We start from the raw sequence: 17,820 nt of genomic DNA, 5'->3' as shown, positions 1-17,820 counted from the left end.
TGGGAACGCGCCCCCGGGGCACGCCTCGGGCTGGCAGGCGCCTGGGCGCAGGGCGGGATTTGTGGGGAACTTGGGAGATTGCTGGCCACTTCCCGGCCGGAGGAGGTTGGCGATTCCAGCTCCAGGCAGGTCTCTCCCCCAGCCTGCTGGATCGTGAGCTGGGCTTGCCCGAAAGGGGCTTCACGACCCACCGTCCTCGGCTAAACGAGTGGGAGAAGGGGATTGCAGTAGGGGCTCGGGGCTCAGAAGCAGAGTTCCCCAGAAGCCCAGGCTTCTTCTGCTTCTGAGCGTTTGCAAACGCGGACTCGGAGCCCGGAGCCTGGGAGGCGCAGTCCGCCCCCTCGCCGCGCGCCCACTAGGAGCCCTAGCCGGATGAAATTGTGCCTTTATGCAGGCCAGCTCCCAGCTGGGGGCGTTTCTGTGAGGCTGCAAGCTTTGGTGCTTCCCAGGGAAAATATTTCGGGAGATGTGCAATTTGAAAAAAAACAAAAATTTAAAGAGGAGAGAGAATGGGGGACTCTGAGGTCTCTAGTCCCCAGCCCAGTTGCTTGTGGTCCAATCAGTCCATACTCTGGAAGAAAGCAGGGAGCCAAAGGGCCTTTCGTTCCCAGCACCCAGGTTCTGCCCCCTGTCTGGTGCTGAGCCTCCAAGGTGGAAGACGCCTTTCTGAAGAAAGGCTGTTACCCGGATGGCTTGGTCTTTTGTAGTTCACGCTGTTGTAGGAGAGTCAGAAGTTTGTTTCAACTGTTTTGTAGTCAACTCTGTTTTGTAGAATTGCAGGATGGATGCTTGAGTTCTAAGTACCCTGTGCCGGCCCTTGCATCCTCCACATGGCATGGAGGTGGGATGGGTGTGTGTGGCATTCGTCCCTAGGGTCAGATCCCTCTGCTTCAGGCCTGTGATCTTTTCAGTCTTTTCCTGATCAAGATCCACAGTAGAGAAGCACACCCACCCACATACATCTATAAGTACAAAACTGCAAGAAGAGCTTCACAGGATATTCTCTCTACAGGGAGAGGCACAGTGATATTTTCTATCCTATTCTATTTTCTGTTTTTTAAGAAAGCTAGTCATAATCCCCTAACTTGATTTGATGACTGACTAACCAATTCTAGGTGGCAAGCTTTCTTTGGGGCACGCCCAGAGGGGCTGAGGAGAGAGCATCAGCATTTCCCTGGGAACTAACTTTGGAAGGGATGAGCTGGTTGATGAGGAGACATGAAGAAGGCTGAGATTCAAACTTGAGTAAGGAAATTCATACTTGAGTAAGGAGAGTATTACAGGTTGTGGCTGCAAAGGTGGGCTGAAGGGTACTTCTGGTTACTCTGGCTCCATGTGTCTGGCCCCGCCAAGCTGGCCGCCTGCCATAAGCATAGTGAGTGGGGTCTTGTGTGAGTGGTGTGAGTGCTGGGGAGGTAGGGGAGTAATGGCTTCTTGCCATCATGTCTTTTTTCTTTTCTTTTCTTTTCTTTTTTTTTTTTTTGGAGGAAGAAGGAAGGAGAGTGCTGAAAGGCTGCCACGAGCTCTGGATTCATAAATTCGAAAGGGGACTCTTAAGTCTCTGCACAGAATTTCACAGCAGGGTCAGGAGCAGGGCTGTGAATATTTTATAGATGAGGAGCCTGAGGCCCATCACCTGGTAGTCATTATAGCTAATTAGTAGTAGATCTGGGGTTAGACCAAAAAGAGGCTTTGTCTTTGTGGAATTCTTAAACTTCTCATTGCTGACCAGTCCTGTTTTCCTGCACTTGCTACCAAAGTCCCATGGCTATGCTGTGCACCCTCTTATTATTTTATTTTTGCTTCTTGGGATGAAGATTCTGTTAGCAGACAAAGTAGAGCTTGCAAGCCCCATGTTTGGGTGGGGAAGGTAAGTGACCCTGAGGATGTTTTTAAAAACTGAAGTGGGGTTGGGCTGTGGGCCTCTGGTCATTGTCACGGTGTTGGCATTGCTTTTATTGACCTCGAGGAACAAGCTCACCTCTGCCTTTCCAGATGAAGAAGTGGAGCTGACAAATCAGTGCCCTGCCTCTGGGTTTCTAGTCAGTGACACAGCTGACCTTGGCTCCTGGCTTTTGTAATAAGTTTCCTTGAAGTGTAGCCTGAGGTTCTAAGGCCAAGAAATCTTTGTTATGAGAAACCTTTACAAGAAAGAAGACCTTGGGGGAAATGGACAGTCTCTTTAGCAAAGATGACACTTTACATCACTGCTGAGATTGATGGTGTGGACAGTGGCAAGGGTGGGGATAAAATTTGGGTTTAAACTTTATTTTTTATTTTTGGCTGTGACACATGGCTTGTGGGGAGTCTTAGTTCCCCGACCAGGGATTGAACCCGCACCCTCAGTGGAAGTGTGGCGTCCTAACCACTGGACTGGCAGGGAATTCCCTGTTTGTTTGTTTTTTAATATTTGTTTATTTGGTTGCGCCAGGTCTTAGTTGCAGCACGGAGCTCCTTAGTTGGGGCATGCAAACTCTTAGTTGGGGCATGCATGTGGGATCTAGTTCCCTGACCAGGGATCAAACCCGGGCCCCCTGCATTGGGAGCACGGAGTCTTAACCCCTGTACCACCAGGGGAGTTCCTCCCTGGGTTTAAACTTTAAAAAAAAGGTATTGAACCAGGTAAACAGACATCTTGTGAACCCCAAAATCTCACAGTGCCCAAACCAAGAGCAGTGTTCTTTCTTTGGTTAGTGAGGTTGTCCATTCTGCCTGATCAGACATTTTTCTTTGTTTCAAATTTCCTAAGTAAGCATTGCCTTGTTTCCTTGATTTTGTGGAAAATCTGGAAGTGTGAATGAGCCTTACCTCTGACCCCCTGACCCAGCTTACCTGATCTACTCCATCTTTTGCCTGGGCATTGAACATCAGCATCAGTGCCCACCTGCACCCCCGTGGCAGACAAATCTCCATTTGTCTGAGCTTCCATGAGCCTGGCGAGCTGGTGGGACCTCCTGTGTGTCTGTTGGAGACAAGCCACGTCTGAGTTTAGCTATGTCTATGTTTGAAGTTCCGATGACATCTAGATTGAGATGTTTTTATCTTTTAAGCACTGAGTCCTCCGATCAATGGGGTCAGCACTTGGAAAGGGGGTGGGATTGCTAGCCTTAGAAAATGGTGATGACCTTTTGAAGGTGTGGAGGCAGAAAAATGTTCCCGTCTTCTCTTTTATGTTCCTTGGCTGGTTCTAATAATTAAATTGACATAAGAGAGTAACAGGAAAAAAACGAATTTAATTTCCTGCATATGGGAGCCCCATAAAAACATGAGACTCAAAGAAGTGACCAATATAGGAAGCTTTTATACCTTTTAGGCAAAGAAACAATACATTTGTGAAGCATTGACAAGACAAAGGGGCTTGGGGTAATAAATTGGTGAAAAAGTAACAAGGTTTGTTTACACAGCTCTCTTGGCCCTAAATTCCCTGTCTCTGGTGACAAGGATGCCTTCTACCCTCCTGGTACAGGGAGGGTGCCTTTCACATGGGAAATTTATTTTCTGCTTCCAGGGGGACAAAGGAGGGTCACAGTGTCCTTTTCGCACTGGCTGTTTGTCAAGTACCTTTAATTCGAAATAATCACTATGCCAGAGGGGCATATTATTGGGTGGCATATTCAGAGGAAACCACGCCATTTTGGGGAAAACTGCACAACAACAGAAAATATAGAGAATTATGTGCTCTACTGAGCAGCTGGATTTACTGTGAAAAATACTCTGGATCACAGCCTTGAACTGGGATGACCTTCGTGTCCACCTGCGGCCCCTGGGGCTGTCTCCTTTGGTCACCCTCGGGCCAGCTCATCCTCTGCCATCAGAGTCCACTGCACCTGGAGGCTCCAAAATTGGTGACTTCCAAGGCTTATTGGCGTCTGGGGTCTGAACTCACTGTCCAGGTACTAAGGGTCCCCGTAATCTGGCCTCAGACTTTCTCTCTAATATACCCTTTCTTCTCCCGTCAGTATCTCACCTCTTTTTGCTTTTCTGTTTTCCAAGGCAGTTTCTCTCCTCATATACCTGAGGGCTCGTTCTGGCCGATGGAAGGTGTAAACACCCAAGACCTAGGCGCTGCTAACGGGGTCAGAACAGAGGCAGTGCCAGGCAGCCCTGTGAGAAAGGGTGAGTGGACCTGCAGACAAGCCCTCCAGGAGGGTTCCCAGATCCTGAATCCTTCCCAGGACGAAGTCTGGGAGGTCAGCTTTGAGCTGTGCCCGGACAGATGGAGGGCACTTCCAGCAGGCAGATTGAGGGGCGCCAGGAGGGGGAGGGGACATTCCAGGTAAAAGGGGCAGCTTCGGGCTTCCCTGGTGGTGCAGTGGTTGGGGGTCCGCCTGCCGATGCAGGGGACACGGGTTCGTGCCCCGGTCTGGGAGGATCCCGCGTGCCGCGGAGCTGCTGGGCCCGTGAGCCATGGCCGCTGGGCCTGCGCGTCCGGAGCCTGTGCTCCGTAATGGGAGAGGCCACGGCAGTGGGAGGCCCGCGTACCGCAAAAAAAAAAAAAAAAAGGGGGCAGCTCCTTATGAAGAATAATGGCGAGCACCGTTTCCTTACATACAGGCTAGAGGTAATAAGACCTTGAGAGCGTGTTTGGAGGTTCTGACTGGGGAGCGAAGCTCCTTTTAAACCCTGACTGAAAAGTGGTCCTCCTCAATGGGGGAAGGGCGTCGTCTTCCACCGGGCATGCGCAGGAGGCCGTGAGGGAGGAGCCGCGGCAGATGTCATTTAAGGGTACAATCTTGCAACTACTAGTTTTGGAGACCTAATGCACAGCCTAGTGATTATAGTCAACAGTATTGTATATAAATCTCAAAGTTGCCAGAAGACTAGATCTTAACTGTTCTCACCACAAAAAAGAAATTATACTTGTGTGTCATAATAGAGGTATTAGCTAATGCTATGGTGGTAATCATATTGAAATAGATAAATATCGGGAATTCCCTGGGGGTCCAATGGTTAGGGCTCCATGCTTTCAGTGCAGAGAGCATGGGTTTGATCCCTGGTCCGGGAACTAAGGTCCCACAAGCTGTGAGGAGGGGCCAAAAAAAAAAAGATAAATATCAAATCACAGTGTACACCTTAAACTTACAAGAGGTTATATGTCAGTTACATCTCAATAAATTTTTTTTTTTTTTAAAAGAATAGTGGTGGGCTTCCCTGGTGGTGCAGTGGTTGAGAGTCCGCCTGCCGATGCAGGGGACACGGGTTCGTGCCCCGGTCCGGGAAGATCCCACATGCCGCGGAGCGGCTGGGCCCGTGAGCCATGGCCGCTGAGCCTGCGCGTCCGGAGCCTGTGCTCCGCAACGGGAGAGGCCACAACAGTGAGAGGCCTGCGTACCTCAAAAAAATAATAATAATAAAATAAAAAGAATAGTGGTGAGCAAAAGGCCTTATACGCACCAATATAATGATAATAATAATAGTTGACTCTGTGCCAGGCTCTATATTAAGTGTATTTCATATATTTTTATTTAATCCTCATAAAAATATTATAAGCAATCTCCATTGTACAGGTTTATCTGCACCAGAATGTAAGCTTCATGAAGGCAGCAGAGGTTTGGGTCAGTCCTGCTTATTCCCATGTCCCAGCATCCAGCAGAGTGCCTTGCACCCAGGAGGTGCTCAATACTTGTTGACTGGCTGAGGAAATAGGGAGTCCAGTCATGTAGGTGATACTGTCCCTGTTTTGCACTAAGGAAACTGAGGCCCAGGGTTAAGGGAATTGGCTACCTGACACCAGGCCTGGGAGAGGCCCAGTGGAACTGGATCACAGGTTTCTGGACTTTCTCTTCTGTGAGGAGGAGAGAGACACTCCTATCCTCCCCGTGGTGCTGGCTCTGGCCCTGTGACACGCTGTGCAAAGGCATGTGACAGGGAGGGAGCCAGATGAATTTGGGTTCGTGTGGTTACAACGTGGAGAAGGCTGGAAAGGGAAGTTGAAAGGTGTGTGTGTGTGTGTGTGTGTGTGTGTGTGTGTGTGTGTGTGTAACAGCTTTGTATTTTATTTAGAAGGCTGGGAGAGTGGCTGAACCACATCATTTCAGCCTGGCCCACGTTCGTATTTTTTTCAAGGCCAAGTGCAAAGCCCTGTGTTTCAGGAAACTGTCAGCTGGTGTTAGAACTTGGGCTAGACCTCAGGTCCCCCCAGCACTGCTAAGGGATCTTCCTTCGAGGGGGTGCCCTTCAGGAACACCTGTAGACTCTTAATTATGGGGAGCTCCTGGGCACCTCTGGATCCTTCCCATGCCCCAGTGGATGGTGTGTCAGACTCTCTGCTGTGTTTGTCTTGCCTTTCAGACTGAGGGGAAAGCAGGTTGCTGTGGTCTTAGGGGAGGGAGGTGGGACAGAGGCCATTAATCTGCATCTAAAGTATTACAGAGGGGCTTGGGGAGTGATGTGGAGGTGAGCGTGACTGGGCTGCTGTTATCCAACTTGAGTTCTCCTCTGAATGATGAGAAAGCACCTTTGTTCATGGGCTGTCACAGGGGTGGGGTGGGGGTGGGGCTTATGCCCTTGTAGGGGCTGCTGCAACTTCACAACCATCTGTAGCTCCCAGGTGCTCTGAGGGAGAGCGAGAAGCCTAAATGAAGGGATTGTGGCAGTAGTTGGGCATCCTGGATTTAGCACAGATACTGAGTCAAGACTTATGAGCAGCCTGAGCTGGCCGATGTGTAACTTCCTCATTTGTCTTGGGGCAGAGTGTGGAATGCCAGCTTTTCAGGGTCGCTTTTTTCCAGGTTTGATTTTAATTTTCAAGGCCACCCTTCCTGTTTCCCCCAGTCCCCCTGACTGCTTGTTCACCTCATCTCTCTGGGGTATTGTGAACACAGATTTTGGTATCAGACTTGGCTTTGTGCCTTGTTTGGAGAAGTCCCTTTTCTTTTTTTTTTTTTGTCCTTTTTAAAATAAATTCATTTATTTTATTTTTGGCTGCGTTGGGTCTTTGCTGCTGCGCTCGGGCTTTCTCTAGTTGCAGCAAGCAGGGGCTACTCTTCGTTGTGGTGCATGGGCTTCTCCTTGCGGTGGCTTCTCTTGTTGCAGAGCACGGGCTCTAGGTGCGCGGGCTTCAGTAGTTGTGGCTCACGGGCTCAGTTGTTGTGGTGCGTGGGCCTAGTTGCTCCGCAGCATGTGGGATCGTCCCGGACCAGGGCTTGAACCCGTGTCCCCTGCATTGGCAGGCGGATTCTTAACCACTGTGCCACTAGGGAAGCCCCCCCACCCCTATTCTTTGGTTAAACCTGTTTTCTGATCTGTAAAATTGGGATCATAATTATACTTCCCTCACTGGCATTGTCAGGGACATTTGATGAGAAAATGTCCGAGAAGGGCTTAGCATAGGGCCTGGCACATAGTAAGTGCTCCGTGAATGTTACCTGTTATCACACAGCTGCCTGGGACTACTCTCATTAGAACTGAGCAGTGCAAAAAGGCCAATCTGTGACACACATGGAGGAGAAATTGTGCCCACCCCCAGCCACCAACTGGGGGAGGGGGGCCTCCTTATGGCCTTTCTCTTTGGAGGTCAAGTGATTGAGACTCCACTTCAGAGCCAGGAGTTGAGATGCATCCATCTTGGCCCTTCAGCGATATTTCTTGAGCATCTTCCAGGGACCTGGTGGTTTTAGGTACTTGGAACATCTGCCTTTCAGGGTCCAAACCATCTGCACTCTATCCAAGACTAAAATGTGCTGGAAAGCTCTTAGCTCTTCCTTCCTTGAGAATGGATTTCTTTAGTCTGAGTTTACATTCTTCCTCCTATTTATTTATTTATTAGAGTTAAAATACTCCTCTTGTGAAATTGTGGGGTCAGCAGATGGTACACCTTTATTTATTTCTTTATAAAGATGGTACACTTAAAAAAATGTTCTGATTTGGCAAATTAAGGAGTTGGCAACCTTATTTAGATTCCCTTCGATTTCTTTTCTGTGTGTGCAAATGTTACTGTTTGTCAGTTCCAAAAGTCTACCACTGATCTACAGGATTATTCTTTGCTTTTAGCATTTCTGAATCTCTGGGGCTATCATTTCACAGGTGATACGTGGCCCTGTTTGCTGACTGTTGAATTTTCAACAGGTGCTTATAAATTTGGGTAAACATCTTTCTCCTTTGTTTTCCCCAAATTGCCAACAGCTTTGGCAGTTTTATTTTGGTTGGAGTCATCTGGTTGTTTCTGGTTTGTACTTTATGTGGTTGGCTTTTATTAAATTTGTGTTCTTCTCCGAGGGAACAATTGACGTTTCTTGGCTTTCCCCGGAGATGGCCAGAAGGCCAAACCACCAGTGAAATCGGCTAGTTTAAATGAAACCCCCCCAAACCTTTCTTCCTCTCCCATTTCTCTCACTTAATCTGTTTTTGATAGGTAAAGAAAGCCAGAGAATCATTTATTCAGGCAACAACGCTGAGTCCTCGGTTGCAGAAATAATAAAACTTAGTAAAACTTAGTTTCTGCCTTAAGGGTTCAGGCTACTGGGGAAAGGCAGAAAAACAGTGTCTAGCATGGAGCTTTTGAGACCTAGCACAAGGCCTGCAATATCGAGGTTATGGGGGAAATACATGTTGAAAGAATGATTAGATCCTAACTCAGAGCGTTCAGTGGTTATAAAAGCTACACACAGGGCCTGACAGAGGCGTTCGGAGCAGCAGTGGTGACTTCAGCTGGGGTGAGCGTGGCAGTTGACAGGTTTGCAGGGATGTAGAGTGTAGGGGAGAAGGGCCACAGAATCTGAAAGTCCTTTGGAACTTTCATGGAACTTGTGCTTGAGAGGAGGTGGGGGTGGAGGAGGCCTCATTCATGATCCTGGAGGCTTTTTTAACCTGGGCACAGCACATGATCTGATGGATCTGGGGACTGTCTTGCTGATGGAGATGAAGAGGCTGAGCAGGAGCTGGGTGAGTGTGGAGCAGGGAGCGCTAATTACAAGGCTGATATGGTAGCAATCCAGGCTGATGGGAGCGATATCTCTGGAGGGTGTGTGTGAGCCCAGCTTGGGGACACCTGTTCCGGGGCCTGCATGCCTCTTTGGGAGACAAAGCTGAGGGTGAGGTGGGGAAAGTGACTTGCTGTAGGGCACTTTGGGTGTTCATGCTTGGATGCACAAATTGATTTTGGCCCAAGTCTTTGTTATGCAAACTAGGAGTGGCACTCAGGATTCATCTGGGGCATGAAAGTGTGGCCACCTAGAATGAATGTTGCCAAAAGGATTCTGAGGCCTCCTCAGGCCCTGCGGGCATGAGTAATGTGACCAGAGGCATCGGGTGGGAGGGGCAGGACCCTGGATAGGGACGCTTGCCTAACGCGAAGTCGTAGAGAGGGGTGACATAGGCAAGCCATTCTCACTTCCTTCCTTTCTACTGAATGAAAGAAAAAACTCCAATGACTTAGGCCAAAGGTGGAAAGTTCTGGAAGGCTGCTCTTGTCTTTGGCAACCAGGGGAGGTGCAGGGCAGCTGCTGGGCCTCAGAGGCAGGGGCATGTGGACTTGTGGGGCCCCAGAAGGCCCTCCTTCTGCCTCTCCTCTCTCCAGGTATAGGAACTGTCATCTCTCTCCCAGAGTGCTTTCTTCTCTGGGTTGGGGGTAAGGCCACACACACTCCTCTGGAGCCTCCTACCCGAGCGGCCACCACCAGAGGAACTTTTCCCAAAGTTCCAGTCCAAACCCTCCCAGGAAGGGGGACTCTCTGGCCTGGAGGTCTGGCACCCAGAGCCCAGTCGAGGCCCTGGGCCTGCCTCCACACACTTGGGCCCACCCTTTCAAAGGAGCAATCCCAGTAGAGAAAGATTTGGGGCCATTTTCAGATGTTAACACCGCTGATCCCTCCCACCCTTCATTCAAGGCCTTGAATCACAGATCTTCCTCAGCTGCTTGACTGGTAATTTCAGGGAACCCCTGTGAAAACCGGCAAATCCTAGGGCTGTGGTTTTGCCCCCCCTCCCCTCAGGGCTATGTATATATGTTTGTGTGTGTGTGTGTGTGTATATATATATATATTTTTTAATTGGAGTATAGTTGATGTACAATGTTTTGTTAGTTTCTGCTGTACAGCCAAGTGAATCAGTTATACATATATATATATCCACTCCTTTTTAGATTCTTTTCCCATATAGGTTATTACAGAGTGTTGGGTCGAGTTCCCTGTGCTATCCAGTAAGTCCTTATTATCAATACTTATCTATTTTAAGCCAGGACCTGGAAGCAACCTAAGTGTCCATCAACAGATGAATGGATAAAGATGATGTGGCACATATATACAATGGAATATTACTCAGCCATAAAAAGAAATGAAATTGAGTTATTTGTAGTGAGGTGGATGGACCTAGAGACTGTCATACAGAGTGAAGTCAGTCAGAAAGAGAAAAACAAATAGCGTGTGCTAACACATATATATGGAATCTAAAAAAAAAAGAAAAAATGTTTCTGAAGAACCTAGGGGCAGGACAGGAATAAAGATGCAGACGTAGAGAATGGAGTTGAGGACACATGGAGGGGGAAGGGTAAGCTGAGACGAAGTGAGAGAGTGGCATGGACCATATATACACTACCAAATGTAAAATAGATAGCTAGTGGGAAGCAGCCGCATAGCACAGGGAGATCAGCTTGGTGCTTTGTGTCCACCTAGATGGGTAGGATAGGGAGGGTGGGAGGGAGACGCAAGAGGAGATATGGGGATATATGTATACGTATAGCTGATTCACTTTGTAATACAGCAGAAACTAACACACTATTTTAAAGCAATTATACTCTGATAAAGATGTTAAAAAAATAGTTATCTATTTTATATACAGTAGTGTGTATATGTCAATCTCAATCTTCCAATTTATCCCTTCCCCCTGGTAACCACAAGATTGTTTTCTACATCTGTAGCTCTATTTCTGTTTTGCAAATAAGTTCATTTGTACTGTTTTTTTAGATTCCACATATAAGTGCTATCATACAATATTTGTCCTTCTCTGTCTGACTTACTTCACTCTGTCTGACCCCAGGGCTATGTTTTTAACAAAATATTTTCTCTTTGCTGGGTAAACAAAGCAAAGGTCCTGTAAATGTTGCAGGGATCACCACAGCCCGTACTGCTAACCTGAACCTTCCTGAACTGGGGGCAAGACCAGGTTCTGGTCCTGGCTTTCCTGCCCACTCACAGGCGGTGTGGCCCAGGGTGCTGGGTAGGGGCAGGAGTCAGCCCAGGTCTCACCCCTGGTGCTCACCACAGTGTGACTGTGGTCAGGCCCCCGAATCTCTGAGCCTGGGATTCCTTGCTCGGGAAAGTTTAGTCCAACCATCTCACTTTCTGAAATCCTTTCTCTTTATATAATTCTGAGAATATATTCAGAGAGGTGTTGTATTATGTTCCTAGGTCTGCAGGAAGTAATTGTGCAACCACAAACTGGGTGACTTGACAGAAAGGTATACTTTCCTAGTTCAGGAGCATCTTCCCCATTTTTTTTTTTTTGCGGTACGCGGGCCTCTCACTGTTGTGGCCTCTCCCGTTGCGGAGCACAGGCTCCGGACGCACAGGCTCAGTGGCCATGGCTCACGGACCCAGCCGCCCTGCGGCATGTGGGATCCTCCCGGACCGGGGCACGAACCGTGTCCCCTGCATCGGCAGGCGGACTCTCAACCGCTGTGCCACCAGGGAAGCCCAGCCTTATATTTTTAACAACTATAGTGTTCTCTACTGAGCTGTACATTCTTTATGTAAACGTCTCCACTTGTTGGACTTTTGGATTTGTATCCTTTTTGCTTTGACAAAGAATGAGGCAATTAACATCCTCATGTACTTGAACGACGTAGGTCTGTAGAATAAATTCCGAGCGGCTGTGTGAGAAGTTCGTGCATTTCTGAAGACAGATGCTGCACCACTTAATCTTGCCATTTTAGCTGTATGTGAGAGTGATTCTCCACCCATAATCTTGCTACTTAGGATGTTATTAAACTATTTTCAGGGCTTTTTGATGTACAGAAGTTTTAAGTTTTTAATGAATTCATGGCTATCACTGTATGGTTTCTGCTTTTGGTATCATTAGAATGGGCTTCTCAAATGTGAAGATTACATACAATTTTTTCATTGCATTAAAACCTTTTCGAATTTATGTAATTCAAGAATCAAATAATACAGAAAGGTTACAATGAAAAGGCGGGATTAGGTCTCTGCTCCCTCCTCCATCCCATACCCCAATAAAGGTAAATAATTTTATTTCTGGTGCATCCTTCCAGAATTTCTTTATGCATATATAAGCAATTGCAAATATATATTCTTATTCAGCTCTCCCCTCTTTTTAAAAATTTTGCACAAAATGGAACGTAATGTACACACTGTTCTAAATTTACTTTGTGCAAATATATTTTGCAGATTATCCCAGATCAGTAAATACAAAGCATCTTCTTTCTTTTTAAAAACTTGTGTAATACTTCACTGTGGGGGGGGGGGCGCTACGCTATAATTTATTAAACCAGTCCTCTGTTGATGGGCATTCAAGCTGGTCCCAGTCTTTTATTACTGTAAACAATTTGACAGTGAATAACGTTGTACATCTACCATTTCCTGTGTGTGCAATCGGTCTGTAACATTGATTCCCAGAAGTGGAACTGCTGGGTCAAAGGCCCTATGTATGTGGCACTTGATTAGATCTGACCAAGTTTCCTCCTGGAGCAGTTGAAGATAATCTAAAATTTGTAGCTATGGTTTCTTTCTCTCAATGGTTTTTTAAAAAGCATTGGTATAAAAAAATGAGATATTTGCAGCTAATAAAAGGCACAGATTTTAAGGGTACTGTTCAATGAGCTTTAACCAATGTATATATATACCTGTGTGACCACCATCCCAATCACAGTAGAGAACATTTCCATCCCCCAGAAAGTGCACTCACACCCCCTTTCCAGTCAGTCATCCTCCCTCATTCCCTAGGCAACCACTCTTCTGCTTTCTTAGATACACCAGTTCTAGAGCATCAGCCAAATGGAATCACACAGTATTTAGTCTTTTGAGTCTGGCTTCTCTTGCTTAACATAATGTTTTTGAGGTTCTTTACGTTGCTGTGTGTGCCAGCAGTTTCTTTTTATTGCCGTGGTGTCTTTTATTTTTTAACCTTTTTTTTTTAAACACTTAAAATTTTTTAATTTACTTTATTCATTTATATTTGGCTGCGTTGGGTCTTCGTTACCGCGTGAGGGCTTTCTCTAGTTGTGGTGAGTGGGGGCTACTCTTGGTTGCGGTGCGTGGGCTTCTCATTACGGTGGCTTCTCTTGTTGTGGAGCACAGGCTGTAGGCGCGTGGGCTTCAGTAGTTGTGGTACACGGGCTCAGTAGTTGTGGCTCGTGGGCTCTAGAGCTCAGGCTCAGTAGTTGTGGTGCACGGGCTTAGTTGCTCCGCAGCATGTGGATCTTCCCGGACCAGGGCTCGAACCCATGTCCCCTGCATTGGCAGGCGGATTCTTAACCACTGCACCACTAGGGAAGCCCCTGCCATGGTGTCTTTTTAACACTAGCAATTTTTTCATTGACTTAAACGAATTTTGGTATATGATGTGTTAGTTTTCTACGGCTACCATATTAAATGTCCACGAACAGTGGCTGAAAATCATGCAGATTAATTACCTCACAGTCTGTAGGTGAGACATCCGGGTTTGCGCAGCAGGTTTTACAAAGCTGAAATCAAGGTATTGGCTGGCCGGGCTCTTACAGGGAGGGTCTGCCAAGAATCCTCTTCTTCTTCTTCTTTTTTTTAATATTTATTTATTTAGTTATTTGGTTGCACCGGGTCTTAGTTGTGGCAGGTGGGCTCCTTAGTTGCAGCATGTGGGCTCCTTAGTGTCAGCATATGGGCTCCTTAGTTGCAGCTTGCTGGCTCCTTAGTTGTGGCAAGCAGGCTCCTTAGTTGTGGCTCACCGGCTCCTTAGTTGTAGCACATGGGCTCCTTAGTTGCCACAGGCGGGCTCCTTAGTTAAGGCTCCAGGGCTCCTTAGTTGTGGCATACATGTGGGATTTAGTTCCCTGACCAGGGATCAAACCCGGGCCCTTGCATTGGGAGTGCAGAGTCTTACCCACTGTACCACCAGGGAAGTCCCCAAGAATCCTCTTCTAAGCTCAGTCGTGTTGTAGGCAGCATCCAGTTCCTTGCAGCTGTAGGACCAAGGTTCCTGTTTCCTGTCACCCAGGAGCCTCTCTCTGTTTCCAAGGCCACCTGCATTCCTCCCCACGAAGCCTCCCTCCATCTTCAAGGCACGAAGTGATGGGGCTAGTCTTTCTTGGGTTTCACATCTGCTGCTGCATCTCTCTTGCCTTCCTCTTCCCCAGCATCTTTCTGACTCCAGCCAGAGAAGGTTTCCTGCTTTAGAGGATTCATGTAATGAGATTGGGCTCACCCAATCCAGGATAATAGCCTTGTTTTACAGTCTGTAATCTTGATTACATCTACAAAGGCCCTTTTGCCACACAATGCATTGACAGGTTCTGGAGACTGGGGCATGGACATCCTTGGGGGAGGGTGTGTGTGTGTGTGTGTGTGTGTGTGTGTGTCTATTATTCGGCCTATCAAATAGTATGAATTAGAAATTTGACTTCTTTTCAAGATATTTCACCAGTTGTGTCAATGGATTCATTCTTTCCCTATTTTAAAAGCTACCTTTTTGACACATGGAATTCTTTTATAGTGTATGTTTATTTCTGGACGTTCTGTTTTGTTCCACCGATCTGCTTGCTTTCACGTTAGTATCAAACTTTAAAACTTAGTTAAGTTTTATGAATACATTTTAAAATGTTAGAGAAGGTTTTTCTCTTGATACTTTTCTTTTTGTTAAGAATATCTTGGCTATTCTGTCTTGTGTATTCTGAGATGAATTTGAGAATTCTTGCATTAATTTCTTTAAATATCCTGTTTCTTAATTGGAATTTTGTTGAAAATACATTAATTAATTTAGAGAGGATTTGATATTTTATAATAGTGAATTTCTCCAGACAGAATAATGTTGAGTATTAAAAGTTAAAATTCAAGACTGTTTATTGTTGGGTTTTTTTTGGTGATATGCGGGCCTCCCACTGTTGTGGCCTCTCCCGTTGCGAAGCACAGGCTCCGGGCGCGCAGGCTCAGCGATCATGGCTCACGGGCCCAGCTGCTCCGCGGCATGTGGGATCTACCCGGACCAGGGCACGAACCCGTATCCCCTGTATCAGCAGGCAGACTCTCAACCACTGCACCACCAGGGAAGCCCAAGACTGTTTTTTTGAGTAAAGTTTTATTTGTTTTTTTCCATATCAGTTTTGCAATTTTAAGAGTGCTAGTGGCTATTTTATAAGGAGATTTTTTTTAAGTTTCTTTGAGAATTTTATGTGTAATATATACTTACATTTTTTTAGTTAAAAGTTTTCTTATTACTCTTTTTTCTTTGAAAATCTGTGTCTGTTCCCTCAGGTTGGACAGATACAAGGTTTTTGTTTCTGCTTATTTGGGTTTTTTGTTGTTGTTGTTGTCCTGTATTAACTTAAGCCTGTGAACATCAAATTGTAAAGCAGTGTAAATATAACGGACTTCCCAGGAGTCCTGCTTCTGCTTTTCTGCCCATAGTGACATGTTCCATTTGTAATCGAGAATTTAACAAAAAACATGCTTTGAAGTACTGGTTAGTTGCAGGACAGGAGTGAGTCAGTCTGAGGTGAATCGAGTCTTAATATGAATATCAGGGGAAACAGGACTTTCAGTTGGCTGTATTGACAGGTCTGAACAGTAGGGATCGAGCTTGAATAGTGGACTAAAACAATTCTGTCCCCCTCAGACAGAAACCAAGCTGCTTCATGAAATCATGTCAGAAACCTTTTCTTCTTTATGCTTGCTTCGCAAGGTCAATAACAGCTTAATTGACTTGTACCTTGCTTTTGCACATCTTTGCTCTGTTTAAGGGAATAAGTAGGATGGAAACTTAAGGTTGTGTATTTATGGGGAAGCTATGGAACAGTGAGCTAGTTTCTAGTTGTACTACTGCGGCCACTAACGGAGGATATATGGCAACCTGTGACCCCACGTTCTATGCTGAAATGTGGTGAAGAAGTAATTCCATGAGAACTTAGTTCCTGATAGCAGATACTATTCATCCCAATGTGTTAGATGTTGTGTGGGATAGAAAGCACGGTGCTCAGAGGTGGCAATAAGGTAGTGCAAGGAGCGTGGAAATTGCACCCCTTCCCCCAAGAGAAAAAGAAAGAAAAACAAAGAAAACAAATTGGAGTCCCCAGAATGAGTTCTGACTTTCGATATTTATCCCGGACTGTCTGTACCCACCTTCCTGTGGGGAGCAGGAGGGAGTCGGTTTTAAGAATTGCTGTCTCTGGCCTCAGTCTGGAATTGTCTCTACACCCAGCTTTCCAGAGTTGATCTTGGATCATCCACTAATTTGGGGGTGTTTTGAAAGGATTTTAATAAAAAAAGAAACACCACCACCAGAAACCAAAAAAAGTAAACACATTTGCTCTTAGGATGTCAAGTCGTACCCAGAGAAGAGATAGGGGAAAAGCGTCTCTCTGCCCCTTTCAGCTGTCCTGAGCCCACCCCAGTTTTCAGTTTTGCTCCTACAAGTCAGTTATAGAAAACTTCATGTGTATATACACAATGGAACTATAATGGAAAAGAATTGAAAAAAAAAAGTATAGATATATACATATGTATGTGTAACCCAATCACTTTACTGTACCCCTGAAACTAATACAACATTGTAAATCAACTATCCTTCGATAACCAAAACACACACACACACACACACACACACACACACACACACACGAAACTATAACAACATGCATCTGCTCTGTTTCAAACTTGCTTGTTTCAGAACCTCCCTAGTGCGTTTGCATTTTTCTTGCATCTACTTCCTCCATTGTTGCCAGGCAGCCCTGGCCACCTCCCAACAGCTGGACCTTGAATCCTCCTAGGGACGTAGTGAAACTGAGCAAAAGACAACTCTACCCTGTGAAACTGCCTTTATGTTCTAATCTTTTAGCTTTAGCCCCGCTGACAAAACTGAAAGTGCAGGGGTGTGATCGCTCGGTGCCAGCAAGTGTCACACTCTGAGGGGTCTGACTGCCTGCTGACCGTTTAGCCTCTGCCTTGGCTCTTCAGAGTGGAGTCGAGTTCCCAAAGTCAGCCCACCTACCTTTGGATTCCAGCACTACCACTGTCCCTGGGACTATGGCAAGGCGCTTACCTCTCCTTGCCTCAGTTTCCCCATATTGTGTCAAATGGGGACACAGTCAAGCCTACCTCCTGGGGCCTCTTGTAAGAATGAAATGACGTGATGCTGTAAAGCATGTAGCAGGTGCTAACCACATATTCGTTCTCAAGGGTATTGGCATTATGGTAAATTATTACCGCTTGTATTTAACGGTTTCATCCTACAAATAGACTGCTCACTTGTTAAAAAGAAGACTCAGTAGCTGAGCCCTAAGTATTCAAAGGCAGAGATATAAAGCATTCTCCCCTGCAGTGAGGATGTAACTGTAAATAAATCCTACTGAGAAACAAAAAGCCTTCCCTGTGGTTGGCAATCTCCCTTTCCCCTGTCACGTGATTGCACCAAGAAAAAATAGAGATGTAAGTGGATGAATACATTTGATGTCTACTCACATAACGTTAAGAGCTCACTCTTGGTTTCTAGAGGAGTATGAAAAAAATTTCTGACGTGAATAGTTTTTATTGTATTTGTAAATACAGTGGAAAGGTTTTGTGTTTGAATTCTTCAATTAAGCCCTTAAAGAGTCTCATTTTAATAACATTTATGGTCTGATTATGAAGGTGGAACATTCTTGGGCAACTGGAAATTCAAAAAGCACGAGGAGGAAGATTA

The sequence above is a fragment of the Phocoena phocoena genome, chromosome 10, assembly GCF_963924675.1.
Source record: "Phocoena phocoena chromosome 10, mPhoPho1.1, whole genome shotgun sequence".
Lineage (NCBI taxonomy): Eukaryota > Metazoa > Chordata > Mammalia > Artiodactyla > Phocoenidae > Phocoena > Phocoena phocoena.
Note: the sequence above shows the minus strand (reverse complement) of the source record.